This window comes from Saimiri boliviensis, chromosome 1, assembly GCF_048565385.1.
Source record: "Saimiri boliviensis isolate mSaiBol1 chromosome 1, mSaiBol1.pri, whole genome shotgun sequence".
Taxonomy (NCBI): domain Eukaryota; kingdom Metazoa; phylum Chordata; class Mammalia; order Primates; family Cebidae; genus Saimiri; species Saimiri boliviensis.
In genome coordinates, this window is record NC_133449.1 from 265,609,148 (window position 1) to 265,627,410 (window position 18,263).

The 18,263-nt window shown below is 34.9% G+C and overlaps 1 protein-coding gene across 3 annotated transcripts in view; it reads right to left on the bottom strand.

Moving 5' to 3' along the window:
- NIPBL (NIPBL cohesin loading factor) overlaps positions 1–18,263 on the bottom strand; it is a 198,172-nt gene that overhangs the window by 169,282 nt on the left and 10,627 nt on the right. The gene's annotated exons all lie outside the window — the stretch shown is intronic.

The window sequence follows — 18,263 nt, forward strand, 5'->3', positions numbered from 1 at the left end:
AAGATTGACTCAGGAAGAAGTGCACAGAAAAAACTGCACAGGGCAAATGGTCTCACTCCACATGTAAAACTCAATTTAAGAAGGTACTATATTCCATATTCGAGTCCAATTCTGATGTTAGAAGCAAACTGTAGTGTTTTCTGCTCAATCCCAAGTCCTAAATCATCAAATAACAATCCTCCACTAGTGGATCTTGCTCCAACAGGAAAAAAACTTCTGTATCAGAACCAACACAGAAATGAGAAATGTACAGCAAGAGATTAACTGATCCCATGAACACACACATTACAGTAATATTATCTCTTAGTAAGTTATTCAAGTTCATTGCTTATTACCCCATTCCAACTAACTGCTGACAAACTACATATTTCTGGTTTTGACTAATATTTTTTTGGCCAATTTACCCTCTAAGCATGAAAAGTTGTAAAATAAATAAACAAACACGCCTTAACTTGCTTTCTGTACTTGTTTTTGTTGAATTTTTTTCACTTTCGCATCACTGGAATTCTCATACTAATCCCATACTAATTGCATTGTGGTAGGCAGCCTTTAAGACATCCCTAATTACGCCATCCATCTTGTGTAATTCCTTCCTATTGTGTGTTTGCTTCTAACAAATATCAAATGTGGCAAAAGTGATGAAGTAATGGCATGTCACTTCTGAGATTAGGTTACAAAAAGACTGGTTCTTCTGTGTGGTACCCTCTCTTACTCATTTTAAGGAAAGTTAGCTGCCATGTTGTGAGCAGCTTTAAGGTGAGGCCCATGTGGCAAGAAATTGAGATATCCAGACAACAGCTAAAGGCAACCTATGGCTCACCAAGAGCCAAGTGATTAAGCTTGAAACAGATTCTCTGCCAGTCAAACCTTGTGATGACTGCAGCCTCCACTGACACTAACTGCAGGAAGACGATAGCCTTTTGAGACAGCCATGAGTAAAAGGGCATTCAAATAAGCTGTACCCAGATTCCTGGCCCACAGGAATAGTAAGATAATAAATGTTTATTGTTCTAAATGGCTAAATTTTGGTGTAATTTGTTACATGGCAATGTATGACTTACACCGTTTTAAAAATTTTTTAAAAATCACTTGATCTACAGTACACTACATATTTAATAAAATTCCTTTTGCAGAAACAAACATCCTATTTATAAGCACTTCTATTTATATTATCTCAGCGGAACCTCATAAATAATCCTATGCAGCATGTAGTATGTATAAGAGAACATATAATTCTGGCTTACCCTCTACTTTAGGACTCTAGAATTTAATCTAACATTCTTTTCTATATTCAAATTCTTAAAAACCTTTTCATTCCTAGAAATCTGCCTGCTTATTTATGATCATATCTTTCACTTACTTAGGTTCTTTCCTCCATTCTTAAATTTTTTTTTCCCTAAAGGATAAGTATGTCAAAAAATACCTTAGAAAATACTAGTGGCAATCTTTGGATGGCGCAGTATCTCCTTAAATATCAACATTTCTTAAAGAATGTAGCCTTGAGAAATGGTGTTTTCATAAACTAAGGAGTAGCATAAAATCACAAAGCAAATTACAGTAATTCAGAGAAGACACAGTATAAATAGAATGCCCCACCATTTATCTACAAGTCTATTTTTAGCTTCTTTATATGAATTCATTCAGCCCAAACATTTAGTGGGCACCTACTAAGTGCCAGAAATCATACTTGATACTGACAATAACTGAGATGAGTTAGATAAAGCCTACCATTGTCCCCTCCCTTACCTACAAGGAATTCCCAGGCTAGAGGAAGAAGATAATTACAATATGATTATTATAGGTATTACTAATATATTAAAGGCTAAAAAGAAGGACAAAATAGTAAGAACTATCTGTAACAAACCCACAGCCAACATTATATTGAATGAGCAAAAGTTGGGAACATTCACCTTGAGAACTGGAACAAGACAAGGATGCCCTCTCTCACTATTCCTATTCAACATAGTACTGGAAGCCCTAGCCACAGCAATCAGGCAAGAGAAAGAAAAAAAAGGCATCCAAATAGGAAGAGAGGAAGTCATCCTCATATATGATAACAATTATATTCCTAGAAAATCCCATAGTCACTGCCCAAAGGCTCCTAGAGCTGATAAACAATGTCAGCAAAGTTTCCGGATAGAAAACCAATGTGCAAAAATCAGTGGCATCTCTATAAACCAGTAATGTCCAAGCTGAGAGTCAAATCAAGAATGCAATCCCATTCACAACAGCCACAAAAGAATAAGATACTTAGGAATATAGCAAACCAGGGATGTGAAAGATTTCATAATGAAAATTAGAAAACACTGCTTAAAGAAATCAGAGTTTACAAAAATAGATAGAAAAACATTCCATGATCACGGATAGAAAGAATCAATATTGTTCAAACGGCCATATTGCTCAAAGCAATTTACAGATTCGTTGCTATTCCTATCCAACTACCAGTGACAGTTTGCACAGAATTAGGGGAAAAAACAAAACAAAACAAAACAAAACAAAACAAAACAAAACAAAACAAAACAAAACAAAACAAAACAAAACAAAACACTATTCTAAAATTCACATGGAACCAAAAAAGAACCTGAAAGAGCCAAAGAAATCCTAAGCCAAAAGAACAAAGCCAGAGGCGTCATACCATCCAATTTCAAACTATACAAAAAGGCTACAGCAACCAAAACAGCACAGTACTGGTACAAAAACAGACACATATATCAATGGAACAGGTTAGAGAGCACAGAAATAAAGCAACACACCTAAAACATCTGATCTCTGACAAAGGCAAAAATAACAAGCAATGGGGAAAGGACTTTCTATTCAATAATAACTGGCTAACCATATGCAGAAGATTGAAATTGGACCCCTTCCTTTCACTGTATACAAAAATCAACACAAGATGGATTAAAGACTTAAATGTAAAATTTAAACTATAAAAACCCTAAAAGAAAACAGGAAAAACTCTTCTGTACATCAGCCCTGACGAAGATTTCATGATGAAGACTTCAAAAGCAATTGCAACAAAACCAAAAATCAGCAAGTTGGATCTAAGTAAACTAAAGAGGTTCTGCACAGCAAAAGAAACCATCAAAAGAGTAAACAGACAACCTATAGAAGAAAAATATTTGCAAACAATGCATGGGACAAAGGTCTAATATCCAGAATCTGTTAGGAACCTAAACAAAGTAACAAGCAGAAAACAACCCTATTTTAAAAAAATGGGCAAAGGACATAAACAGACACTTCTCAAAAAAAAAAAAAAAAATACAGCCAATAAAAGTATCAAAAAATGTTCAACATCACTAATTATTAAGAGAAATGCAAATCAAAACCACAGTGAGATACTATTGCACACCAGTCAGAATGGCTATTCTAAAAAGTCAAAAAATAACACATGCTAATGAGGCTGTGGAGACGTAAACTCGTTCAGCCACTGTGGAAAACAGTTCAGCAGTTTCTTAAAGAACTTAGAACAGGTCAGGTGTGGTGGCTCATGCTTGTAATCCCAGCACTCCGGGAGGCTGAGGTGGATGGATCACTTGAGGTCAGGAGTTCAAGACCAGCCTGACCAACATGGTGAAACCCTGTCTCTACTAAAAATACAAAATTAGCTGGGTGTGCTGGCAAACGCCTGTAATCTCAGCTACTTGGGAGGTTGAGGCAGCAGAACTGCTTAAGCCCAGGACATAGAGGTTGCCATGAGCCAAGATGGTGCCATTGCACTCCAGCCTGGGCAACAAGAGGGAAACTCATCTCAAATTAGAAAAAAAAAAGGTGGGGGGGGACTTAGAACAACCATACAACCCAGCAGTCCCATTTCTGAGTATATACCCAAAAGAATATAAATCATTCTACCACAAAGACACAGGGATGTGTACATTCATCACAGCATTATTCACAATAGCAAAGACATGGAAATTAACCTAGATGCCCACCAACAGGGGACTGGATAAAGAAAATATGGTACAGATACACCATGGAATACTAAACAGTCATAAAATGGATGAAATCATGTCCTTTGCAGTAACATAGATGGAGCTGAAGGCCATTATCTTAAGCAAATTAATAAAGGAACAACAACAACAACAAAATCAAATACTGTATGTTCTCTCTTATAAGTGGGAGCTAAATATACAGATGAAAACAAAAAATGGAACAAGAGACACCAAAGCTTACTTGAGGGTGGGAGAAGGGTGCAGATCAAAAAACTACCTATCAGGTACTATGCTCATTATAACTGGGTAAGAAAATAACCTATACAACAAACCCCCTGCAACTCGCAATTTACCCATTTAACAAACCTGCACATGTACACCCTGGAATCTAAAATAAAGGCTGGGGAGAGAAAAGGAGTGGAGACAGAAAACAACAAATTCTGCCTAAAAGAGACAAGGAAGGCATTAAAAAAAAAAAAAAAAGATGGAATTATGGAATTATGCTGGAACTTGAAGAATGAACAGGAACTTACTAGGTCCCCTGCCAAGTGGTATTCCAAGGCAAAGGAAAAAAATCATGCAATGTAAATGAAATTGGTATGGATTCCCTCAAAGCTAATGAATCAGCCTCTCACAACTTCATTTCTTTATTCAAAAAAAAAAAAACACAAACAAACAAAAAAACCCTGAGCATATGCCACATTCTGGGTGCTGTGCTTGGTACTAGAAATAAAGAAATAAACGTATTAAGTCTTTGACTTCAAGGAGGTCAGGAGTCTAACTAAACTTAAGGGGAGCATACATTCATTTTAATTATGCTGCCTTTGAACTGCCCATGGGACTTCCTTCTCTCATCCCTTGAGTAAGTCACATTCTTTGTAAGCATCAGTTTCCTAATTTGTAAAGTGGAGACTGTATTATAGCTAGACCATCCCCCTTGGTAATGTCAGGGGATTGGTTCCAGGATCTCTGCAAATATCATATTCATGGATGCTGAAGTCTCTAATTTAAAATGGTATAATATTTGCATATAAAATGCACATCTTCCTGTATACTTTAAATCATCAATAGAATAGTTATAACACCAGCTGGGCACAAGGGCTCATGCCTGTAATCCCAGCACTTCAGGAGGCTGAGGCAGGTGGGTCACAAGGTCAGGAGTTCAAGACCAGCCTGGCCAATATGGTGAAACCCTGTCTCTACCAAAACTACAAAAATTAGCCAAGTATGGTGGCGTGCACCTGTAGTCCCAGCTACTCGGGAGGCTGAGACAGAAGAATCGCTTGAACCTGGGAGGTGGAGGTTGCAGTGAGCAGAGACCATGCCACTGCACTCCAGCCTGAGTGACTCTACCTAAAAAAAAAAAAAAAAAAAAAAAAGCTTATAATATCAAATACAATGTAAATGCTACATAGTTTTTACACCGCACTTTAAAATTTTTATATTTTTTTATTGGTTTATTTTCCTGAATATTTTCAATCTGTGCTTGGTTGAATCCACGAATGTGGAACTCCCAAATATGAAGGGCTGACTGTAACTCAAAGAACTGTAGTGAAGATTAAATAATGCCAGTCAAATATTCCAAACAGTGAGCTGATGATAAATATTAGCCATCATTGCTATCAATATAATCATCATCATCACTAAGAATAAGGAAATTAAAGGTTTTAGTGAGGACTTTTTCTATCTTCTGAATCATAAGGAACAGAAAAGACTTTTCTGTTTAACTCCTTCTAGATTCTATAAACAAAGTATAAGAAGTGATAATGTGATTATCAACTAAGGCATTAAGTACCCCTAGTCTGTCATACAGTCCAAGAATGGTATACTGAAAACAACACCTGATCCATCAGCAGGTAAATTTCTATACAATAGAGGACTGATTTTCAGTATTAGCAGGTTTTCAGCTCTGTGTGTACATATACTTAAGAAGTAATATTGAGCAACTCAAGTAGAAAATACAAAATCAAGAGGCAAGCATGTCTCTAACACAAAATTTAGAAAGCAATCCTTTGGAAGTAGTTATTTTAAACCTATTTAAAAACTCACTTTTGAAAGGGCACAACACCCAAAGTTCTGAATGATTTAAGCTGAATTTACTTTTACAAAACCATATTGTTCACGAGGTCAACAAACCAAATTTAAGATGACAGTCTACACCAAATATGAGATTCCCAAAGAAAAGTATAATATGAAGAAAGCAAATGATACAAAAATTCAACACAGATGCAATTAAAGATACAATACATATTAATTTGTAAGTACATAAGACAATAACGTTATACTTTTTTTTTTTTGATGCAGTCAAGACTTAATGCAAGACAGGAGTCTTCAACATAGACAAAACAACTTAAGTGTTAAGTTTTCCTAAACATTTACCCATTCCTCTCTTTAAACTGTAACTTTTTGTCTTAAAACTATTTAAGGGGTTCTCCCACAACTGTCTCTTTTACTAAGTCTATTTGTTCCTGGATCCAAAGCAAGATTTTATGAGTTACAAAACCCCATTTCCCAAAGTGAGAATCAAAGAAATTTTGGAAATCACAATTGGGAAATACAGCAGCATTGCAAAAATGGACAAATGTTTTACGTGATTTCCCAAAGCAAAGACTTGACAGTTTTCTGAAGTAAAATAAAAATCCAATTGAAAAATTCTGCTTTAAATATTATTTAATACAATTTTAAAATCCAAGAAAGATTATTTATTCTATAATCCACCTAGGAGTAAGTTCAGAGGTAGTGGAGAAGCAGTATAGTACAGCAATTAAAAGTTTAAGACTAAATTTTTTTTTAAAGTTTAAGTTTTAGAATCAGAAAAGTATAGGTTTGATTTCGTTTTCCTCTTGTTTCAAGCTATGTAAGCTTGAGCAAATTATTTTATTTCCTAAGCCTCAATTTTCTCATAAATATCTATCCAATGAGGTTTCTTCAAGAGTATTAAATATGACCATGAATAAGATACAAAGCATTTGATGAATTTTTTTTTAAAGGCAGGATTACACTATCCTTCTCTACATCTATTTTAAGACCTAAAGGTCAGTGATAAGAACAATATAAATGATAATAGAGGATATAACTTATTAAGCAAGAACACTTTTTAGTATATGAAGCATACTTCTAATACTTCATTTATTTAATCCTTATTGATTAACAAAGCAAATAATAAGCTAACTAGATTTTTACTTTTTATTTCTCTAATTGCTAGCAAGTTTGGGCTTATTAGCCCAAATGCACATATTTTTATAATTGTATTTGCCATTTTGGGTTCAATTCTGACATTAAAAAACAGAAGTTTAAACTTGAGGAATAATACTGTAATCTGTTATCATTTTTTCTTCTTTTGTTCCTAACCAATAGATTTATTTAAATCATAATATTGTCTGTATTAACAGAATTCAAATTATTAATCTTACTTCCTTTTGTTTTTTCCCTCCTTATTTTAATTTTTTTCCTGTATGATTCAAACTTTCCAGGTGCACTACTGAAAATCATTTACTGACTAGTGGAGTAAAGACTTCAGAAATTACTGACCAATAGAACTTCTTTTGCATCCCTATATACATATTGCTAACAGGGATTTATATATTTCTGCAACAAATACTCGAGATGCCTCACTACAGGTAAAGCTTATTGCTTCAAATACTGAACCACAATCCTCACATTTTTAATCCTGTGCTACAGTCATAGGATTAAAAATGTGAGGATTGTGGTTCAGTAGTTAAACTGAACTTAAGAGCACTAAGCTATTCAGGAGGCTGAGGCAGGAGAATTGAACCCAGGAGGCGGTGATTGCAGTGAGCTGAGATTGAGCCACTGCTCTACAGCCTGGGTGACAGTGCAAGACTTCATCTCAAAAAAAAAAAAAAAAAAAAAAAAGAAAGAAAGAAAATGTTGACATAGTTTTTAGTGGACATAATTTTTCTTCTGAATTGTCTAATCTTACTTTTCATGTGTGCACAAGTTTGTTCAAGTCACAAAATAAAGCAGGATGGAGCAAATAAGAAATTTCTTTCTTATAACCACTGTTGACATGTATTATTCGGAAAACTGAAGAAGGGTACAATGAACCAAACTGAAGAAGAAACATAATCTGTTCCTATAAAGAAGAATATGAGTTAGAATTAATAAACAAGTTCATCAAGGTTGTAGGATACAAGATCAATATATAAAAATCAACTGTACTTCCATAGCCTAGCAATGAACAATCTGGAAGTAAAATTAAGAAAGCAATTCCAGGCCAGGGGCAGTGGTTCACACCTGTAATCCCAGCACTTTGGGTGGTCAAGGCAGGTGGATCATGAGGTCAGGAGTTTGAGACCAGTCTGGCCAACATAGTGAAACCCTGTCTCTATTAAAAATACAAAAAATTAGCCAGGTGAGGTGGTGTGTGCCTGTAATCCCAGCTACTCAGAAGGCTAACGCGGGAGAATCACAGGAACCCAGGAAGTAGAGGTTGCAGTGAGCCAGGATCGCGTCATTGCACTCCAGCCCAGGTGACAGTGTGAGACTCTCTCTCTCTCTCATTCTCTCTCTCTCTCAAAAAAAAAAGCAATTCAATTTACAATAGCATTAAAAAGAATACAATGCATAGGAACAAATTTAATAAAAGAAATGCAATATGTGCACATTTAAATCTACAAAACACTGCCCAGATGCAGAGGCTCATTCCTGTAATCCCAGCACTTTGGGAGGCTAAGGCAGGCATATCACTTGAGGCCAGGAGTCCAAGATCAGCCTGGCCAAAATGGCGAAACCCTACCTCTACTAAAAATACAAAAATTAGCCAGGCATGGTGGCAAAGGACTGTAATCCCAGTTACTTGGAGTCTGAGGAACAAGAATTGCTTGAACCGAGGAGGCAGAGTTTACAGTGAGCCAATATCATGCCACTGCTCTCTAGCCGGGGCCACAGAGCAAGACTTTGCATCAAAACAAACAAATAAAACAAAACTACAAAACACTGAAGAAAAGGCATTAAAAAAATAGAACATCATCCCATGCCCTTGGATTAAGACTTATTATTATTGTAAAGGCAATAGTCCCCAAACTCATCTACAGATTTAATATAACCCCTATAAAAATTGCAGCTGCCTATTTTGCAGAATATGACAAAAATCCTAAACTTTGCATGAAAATGAGAGATCCAGAATAGCCAAAACAATCTTGAAAAAGAACAAAGTTGGAGGACTCAAACATCCCCATTTTCAAACCTTACTACAAAGCCACAGTAATCAAGACAGTGCAATTCTGGCATAAGGAGACATATGGATTGATGAAATAAAATTGAGAGCCAAAAATACATTCTCAAATTTATGTTCAACTGATTTTTGACAGGGATGCCAAGACCATTCAATGGGAAAGAATAATCTTTTCAACAAATGGTAATGGACAACTGGATAGACACATGCATAATAATGAATTTGGATCCCTACCTCATACCTTACGCAAAAAATTAACTCAAAATGGATCAGAAAATTAACTGTAAGTGCTAAAACTAAACGTAGGTGTAACTCTTCCTATCCTTGGGTTAGGCGATGGTTTCTCAGATGTGACACCCAAAGCACAAGCAACCAAAGGAAAAAAAATAAAGATCTTTAAAATTAAAAATGTTTGTGCTTCAAAGGACACTATCAAGAAAGTGAAAAGACAACCCATGGAATGGGAGCAAATATTTGCAAATCACATATCTGACAAGGAACTTGTATCTAGAATATATTTAACAATTTATAATTCAATGCCGGGCGCGGTGGCTCAAGCCTGTAATCCCAGCACTTTGGGAGGCCGAGGCGAGCAGATCACGAGGTCAAGAGATAAGACCATCCTGGTCAATGTGGTGAAACCCCGTCTCTACTAAAAATACAAAAAAAATTAGCTGGGCATGGTGGCACGTGCCTGTAATCCCAGCTACTCGGGAGGCTGAGGCAGGAGAATTGCCTGAGCCCAGGAGGCGGAGGTTGCGGTGAGCCGAGATCGCGCCATTGCACTCCAGCCTGGGTAACAAGAGTGAAACTCCGTCTCAAAAAAAAAAAAAAAAAAAAAAAAATTTATAATTCAACAATAGAAAGGCAGATAATTTAAAAATGGGCAAAAGATTTGGATGAATGCTGCTCCAAAGAAGAGACATAAATTATCAATAAGCACATAAAAGGGTGTTTAATACCATCAGTCATTAGGAAAATGCAAATCAAAGCCACATAGAGACACCACTTCACATCCTCTAGGACCAATACAATCAGACAGACAATAACAAATGTTGATGAAGATGTAAAGAAAGTCTAACCTTCACATATTGCTACTGCAAATGTAAAATCATGCAGCCCCTTTGGAAAAGTCAGACAGTTCCTCAGAGTTAAACATAGAGAACATATGACCTAAAAATTTTACTCCTATGTATCTACTCAGAAATAAAAACATATCCACACAGAAACTTCCAAATGAGTGTGTATAACAGCATTATTCATAATAGCCAAAAGTTGAAAAGAATCCATATGTCCATCAAAGTGACAAAGCAAAAGTAAAATTTGGCATATCTATATAATGGAGTATATTCAGTCCTCAAAAAAGAAATGAAATACTGATACATGCTGCAATATAGATGAGCAAGTCAAAGAAGCCAGACACAAAAGGCCATATTATTTGATTCCACTTATATGAATAAAGAAATCCATAGCAACAGAAGGTAGATTAATGGTTGCCAAGGACCAACTGTAGACAACAGGGTATGACCACTAATATAAACGTGTTTTTTGGGGGGTGATGAAAATGTTCTAGAACTACAAAGTAATGATGGATGCATAACGTTGTGAATATACTAAAAAATCACTGAGTTTTACACTTTAAAAGGGTGAATTTTACAGTTTGTAAGAATATGAGATCTCTTCCAAACCTCTTCAAACTAGTACAGATGAGCTACACCAGTTGTCAGCAAACACTTGCTACAAGTCTGTTCCAGATAAGACTATTACCAAGCACCACAGGCAGACTGTGTTCCTCAAAGAGTTTATAATCTGATTGAGAAGACAAATAAGGTAAAAATAAAACAAAATAAACTTTAGCTTGATATACAGTAAGAAAATGTGACAAGTTAACATATAACTTCTAGAACTCCTACACACAAGTACTGCTAGAAGAGCATGAACTGGGGCAGGAGAAAAGGTGAAAAGGATTTTAAGCTTGAAAATAATCCACAGAGGATTCTGATATGCCACCTCCCAACAGTGGGGGGGAAAAAACATAAGATCATCATAGAAAGAAAATATGATTTAGACAGATGGAGAAAAAAGGAGGTAAATGTTTTGATTAAAAGGTGTGAGGCAGGAAAATACAAAACAAGTTATCAAAATAGAGTTACCAAAGTGTACAAGATATATTTGTATTTATGAATATATGTATAAATGTACTTTTGTATGCATGCATTTTTGAAAGTACATACATGACAGTATAGTACAACACCTTTGGAGGCATAATTAACTTTAGGTATTAGACAAAAGTTCAAACTTCTCATTAAGTATAGTTATTTTTTGGGATACTTCACTTTATTTGGGGTATATAGCTAAGTTGTGTTACTAAGGAATACTTATCATATTTCAGTATGGGATGAACTTGAGCTAATTTGATTACTTTTTCTTTGCTTCTTATCAAATACCTTCCTTCCTAATAATCCATTAGAAATGTCACAAATTAGCAGATGTTCATCAAATCAGTAGAAAGGCAGCTATGAACTAATAAAGAAGAAATATTTGCTGAGGACTTACTGTAAACATATAGTTTATATTTTTAAGTAGTGTACATCTAACATATAAAAGAATCAATTTGACTTTTGAGCAAACTTTTAAATTATAAGACACCTTTAGGAACAAACAGGTCAGTCCGTTCACAATTTCTAATTTTACTTGAAGTACTGCTGGTAGGTTGAAATGATTTTTTTTTTTCTATCTGCTACTGTTAACTTCTTTCCTCAATTCTACTATGTCTCTCTAGTATTCAGCAACTCCCCCTCTGTTCTTCAGAACCAAACACATCTCACCATTCTATCATTTTTCAAATTCTAATTTACCAACTCTGCTCACATGATTCCTTGCTCCTTTATGCCTACAGATGATGTTTTTATAGAATAGAAAAAAAGAGGAATCTTTTAGGCAGCCATGAAAAATTCAGCAGGGAGACTCAAAAGAAAGCCCACATCTAATATCTAGTATTCCTTGCTGAGCTCATAGCAGTTATTCAATTAATTCTTACTGAATGATTGAGAAGTCTAAGGAAACACAGCTAAAAGAGAAACTTAGAAACTTATCTTTCATCTCCAAAAAAGGATTAAAGTTTGAAAAAATCCCTAGGTGATTCTGATATGCCACCTCTTAAGCCAAAAAGTAAAACCAAGCACATTTTGCTTAAGTATACTTAAAAGCTTGGCAAGTACGAATTTTCATTTTGGCGGTATGTCACCTGGTCAGTTATTCTGGATACTTCGGTTTGACTGCGTTATAACTGTTCCTACATGTAACAATTCTGAAAAGATACTGCCATTTTAAAATTTATTTTAAAAGAAGCCCTTTAATCATATTTGTAAAGATAATCCCCTCTCGAACAAAGTAACATAGTTCTCACTACAAGATTTCATTATAGCATATGTATGAATTCAGTATAAATCTGAAGGGGTGGTCTTCAGTTGAGGCTGGATAAAGAAATACCAGAAAGGCCCTAAGAGAGATTTACACAGTAGAAAATAGTTATTAAAGAACATTCATTATGTTATTCTAAGCTCACAATAATATAGTCAATATACTGGAAAACAAAGCATCGAGAAGAAATAGTATTATCTTCCAGTAATTTAACCAAGTAAGATTATAATCTACCATGCTACTTTAAACCCTGATTTAACAGTGGAGAGATCTTCTGTCAGTTGTAAAAGTCATTTTCAAATAATCTTTAGTACAATTTGACCATGCCACTTAATTTTTCAACATCCATTCCTTCTAAAATCTGAAAGGTGATATAGGCTTTGGTAGACTATATTTTTACTCACAGGCAGCCAAAACTGATTTAACTTATATCCCACTCTCATATGCCCACAATTATGAAACTTGGGAATCAAGGAGGTATCTCTGACTGTTTTCATTCTCCTTACCCAATCTACCTACATAGAATCACTAAACTATAACCAGACTAACTCCTTAATATTTGTTATGGGTTTCCTTCTCTTCAACATCCCTATCTTAATTGAGTACCTCAACTCCTACTAGCCTCTTGAACCTCCCTTTTCCTGCCTACTATCCAAAAAAACTTTTAAGTACACACAAAAAATACTCCACTACGAAATAACTTCCTGGTTTTTCATTGTCTTTAAAAGAAAATACAGAATTCTTAGTAAGGCATATCCATTCCTTCATAATCTGTAGGCTGGCCCTCTCTGTAGCTTCAATCCTTTTTGGCATGCCCCTTTTCCAGCCTATGTCCTAATAATCTAAGCCATCTTCAGTTTCCAAAATCAAATTGTTGGCCCAGACTCCCCATTATGACTAACAGCCTTCAAAACTTAAGTTTCCATACCTACAAACCATTATACCTAGGAGGACTCTGACTTACCGCCTCACTATACTAGTCTAAATAAGGTGACCACCTCTACCACCAGTGCTAGAAGTATAACTTATCTTGATCAGAGCACTTAGATATTGCAACATAATCTCTGTTTACCAGTCTATAAACCATATTCGACTGTAAGATGGGCGGGGTGAAGTCTTTTATTCCACCATCTGCAATGCTTAATAGTTCCTGAGAAAAGACATAGGAATCACACAGTGTTTGATGAATAAGAAAATGAATATGAGAGATCATGATCATGTTCGCATCACACTGGGTATTTCATATTTCAATATTAAGACCAAGTAATGGATCTTACCTAGACATTGACTTTTCTTTTACTACATTCAATCTACAATATCCTTGCCACTTTCTGCAGATACTGAAGATCCCTTAACTACAACTATACCCCTAGCTTTTCTTTATCTAGATTTTGAAACAAAGATTTGACACATATATATATAAAATACACACACACACACACACACACACACACACACACACATAATATAAATTCATAGTCCATGAAAGCTCAAAAGCTGAGAACCTCTTCAGTTTACAGTTGAAGACATGGGCTTGGGTTAAGAATTGGCCTAAATGTCACTTGGGTAATAGTTTAGATCCCATGCTAATTTTACTACATAATACCTCCAAATGATATACACAGTATGAAAAGCCATAACTTTATCACCAAGAGGTTAAAAAATATAGTAAAAAGAAGCCACAGCCACAATCGTGGGAAAAGGGAGCATTTAAATGACCTAATAATATAATAGAACGTGTGTATTCTACATGAAAAATACAATAAATCTACTGAATGAGGTAAGATGTGAATGAAAATAAAGATTACAGCAGAGTAAAATTAGTTTTGGAAATATATATCAACGGCCATAGAAATGTTCAAGCCTTTTGGCCCAACTTCCACTTACAGAATGACTTCCACTTACGAGATTCTATTCTAAGAAAATAAAGCCCCTAGAGAATGTACATATACATATACATGTGTTTACTGCCTTATTATTTATATACAAAAAAAGTAAAAGCAAAAAATATGCAAGAATAGAATGACTAAATAAATGATGGTTCATCCACTGACAAAATGCTGGGCAACATTTTATAGAATTATGAACACCGTATAGAAAATCGGGAAAATCTTTATGATCCAACCTTAATAGAAAAGAGGAATAAATTTATAGCATGAATACATGTTTTTAACCATAATTACATTCACTATAAATATTTTTTTAAAAAAATTAATAGGAAAAACATAAAATTTGAGATATTTTCCCATTTCCCAAAAAGCATACAGTTTTTTTCACATTGCTTCTATAATTGAAAAAAAATTAAGAAAAGTCCTCAACTTTAAAGTTCTCAAAATTTTTAAGTTCTAAATTTCACAGTTTAACTTTAACATATCATAAAACTATATGTAGTTTTGGCTTCCAAGAAAACTAAAGGAATGAATTGTTATTGAATTATAAAATTTTTATAAAACACGCTAAAACTGTGGTGTTTATCTTTCAGCTTAAAATATCAGAATCACAAAAAAAACGTATGCTAAACCAGAGTTGATGGCAACGTGGCTCAACAACTAGGTAACTAATTATTAGAGACTCAGATACTAAACTTCATCCTAGGATAGTTACAAGTTTACTGTAAATTACATGTGATTTTAAATTCTAGTTTTTAGACACCCTCATGTGAATACTGAGGACAGTGCAATGGCACCCTGACATATACTAGGAAACACTGAGTAGACTGAATAACTGTAAGAAATATCTCTTTCCCTTTTCTCACAACACCTCCCAGGTCTTAATACGAACATCTGGATTAGGCAGATCGTTTTAGCCCCAAGCCTACAATTTGTTCTTATCCATCTAAGCAAACCTTAAATCTTTCTCATAAACAGCTAAGCAAACCTTATTGTCCAAATACAAATAGTTCACTAAATTACACCAATTCTTTGCTGTCAATGCTGCTCACCATTTCTGGGCTTCAAGTTTTCTTTCCTCTATAAAACTTGCTCAGTATTTAGCAAGCCCCACCCATCATCTTTCACTCCAATTAGTCCTATATCCCCAAAATGAAATACATTCCAATTGATTTATTCAACAATTGTTTGTTGAGTGCTTAATATGTGCAAGCCACCACAAGGATCCAATGACTACCAAACTGGGTATCCCTTCAGCCTTTGTAAACTGCCTTTAGACTGATTATATTCATTCCAAAATATAGTACATGGCACTGGAGCAAAATATAGCATGTATTACTTCTTTAGTTATAAACTCTAGATATACTGAAGAAAATGCTTGCTTTTTTTTTGAAGGGAGTATTACATTTTAAAATGCCCTTTACAAAAGAGCCACTCAGGATTATTTAAACTAATAATTTCAAGCAGACCCTTTGGCTCAAACTGTGGGGTGGAGGGGTAGCTTCTTATTTTAAGGAAGAAATATCATAAGGTTATATATAACACCATAAACATTAATTTCCAAACTCACAAGTAATACTGTTACAACATATCTGACTCCTGTCATTAAAAACATGTGCATGCCTAGCACCTGAATAGTACCATATCCCACAGCATTTCTTTAGTTTTCTGTACTTAGCAATAAAGGTGAAAATGTTATCCAAGTAAACTTGTTTCCACATTATAGGAAAGTCAATTCAAAAGCCCTTCCTTGAAATTTCCTTACACATTCACATTTTCTCCTCTACCCTGCTCCAAAACACATAAACACAAAGTACTGAAATTAATACACACCTCCATGAAATACAGTACTCTAAAAACAAGGTATAGAAAGATAAAAAATGAGTTCAAGTCTTCCAGCTGATAAACTGGGCTGTAAGTCAAAAGCCCTAAATTTTAGTTATAACAGAACACAGTCACATTTAGGCTATACAGTGTCACTGTTACTAAACATTACACCTTAATTTTAAATGCCAGAGCCCAAGCAAAGAAGCAAGAAGTATCCAGTACTAAATGCATATTACTTTCACAATTATCTCTAAATCTTTCTTTAAATGCTAGAAGTTACTCAATCTGACAAAACTGTATGTTCAGGTCCACTCACAGAATCAAAACATTGGGGAAGGGGTAGATTAAAGTGATATTTAGGAAGTGTTACAAATGTCGGAACTGGGTGAACAACTGGACTGGAAGTATGGTAAATAAGTATCAAGGATTATCCCAAATTTCTAGTTTAGGTAAATGAGTTGATAGTGAAAACATTAACCTACATAATATATATTTTTAAGAATAATTTTCTTTCTTTGGGTGACAGGAGGTCAGAGTAGGGAAGAATTAAAGAATGAATGCAGACTTACATACTTCGGAATTTCTATTATTTGTGGGACATCGGGATATATCTGGTAGACAGCTAGATCTGGCTCAGAAGAGAAATATATTCGGGAGATAGATTTGTGAGTCATCAGCATACAGGTAGCATGTAACAAGTCATGTGAATAAACGAGATCAACAGGAAAAGAGAACAGAACTAAGTTTGAAGTACCACCTGGAGAATACAAACAATTTAAAGGGGTAGGTAGAGGAGGACAAACCAGCAAAAGACTTAACAAATAGGAGGTCAAATACATAAGGAAACAAGAAGAAGAGAATACCCCAGAGATGAAGCTGTTTCAAAAAGGAAGGGAGAAAGGTGGTTGAATAAAGGAAAGGTAGTCGAAAAAAATGTCCGGAAAATGACTCTTCTCTCATTATCTGCCCCCAACTTTCAGTAAAGAACACTGCTTTCCTAACTTTAATCATTGGAAGAGAGGCTATGACTGCTATTCACTATAATCTATGCTCTATTTTTAGCATAAACTTACAAACACTAAACCTAAAGCAAAAGTAAACTCAAGTTTTTGGTATTATTACATCATCCCTCATTTTTTATTCTAGTTTCTATGTGCTTTAAGTTCAAAATGCAAGATGCTACTTATTTTAATTATGATGAAAAAGAGAGTAAAGTCTATTTCACCTGCCTGGTAGAGCATTAAACAGCATTTACTAATACAAATAAATGCCATATCATAATGTCAATTACACTAGTTTTGGGGGGTGAGGGGTAAAAACAGGCAAGTAAAATTGGGGGCAGGGGTGAGGGGTAAAAGTGAGCAAGTAAAATGTTCAATAACAAGGCAACTGCTAAAATCTGAGAGAAATATCTACAGCTGTTCAAAGTGGTATTTTTTGATAATACTCTTTCATAAGAGCTTCATCAAAGTTAACAATTTTAAACTTCAGTGACAAACTACTGATACATAGAACACGAATGAATCTCAGAAGCTTTCTGCTAAATTAAAAAAAAAAAAGACATAAAAGCGTATGTATGATTCCATCTTTATGTTCCAGAAAAGGAAAAACTATAGAGACAGAAATCAGATCTAGTTGCCTTGGGCTGCAGTAGCAGTAGGAAACTGATTACAAAGGGACTCATGGTAACTTTTGGGGGTAACGGAAATATTCTGATTGTGGTGGTGGTTGTAAGACTGTGTATGTTTGTCAAAACTCAAACAGTACACCCAAAAGACTTTTACTGTATATATTATACCTTAATATACCTGACATTTAAAAAAAAATTTCAGTCATCAGATCACTATTTTAACTGAATAGCATTTTTTTTTTCCCAATGATCTCTGAACTTTTTATTGGCCTCCTGCTCCCCGAAGAGTACCCTGCTTCTGCTGGTTTAATGTCCCAGAACTTTGGTGTCACTAGTCTTAGACACCATTCTACCATCCACTATCCAGC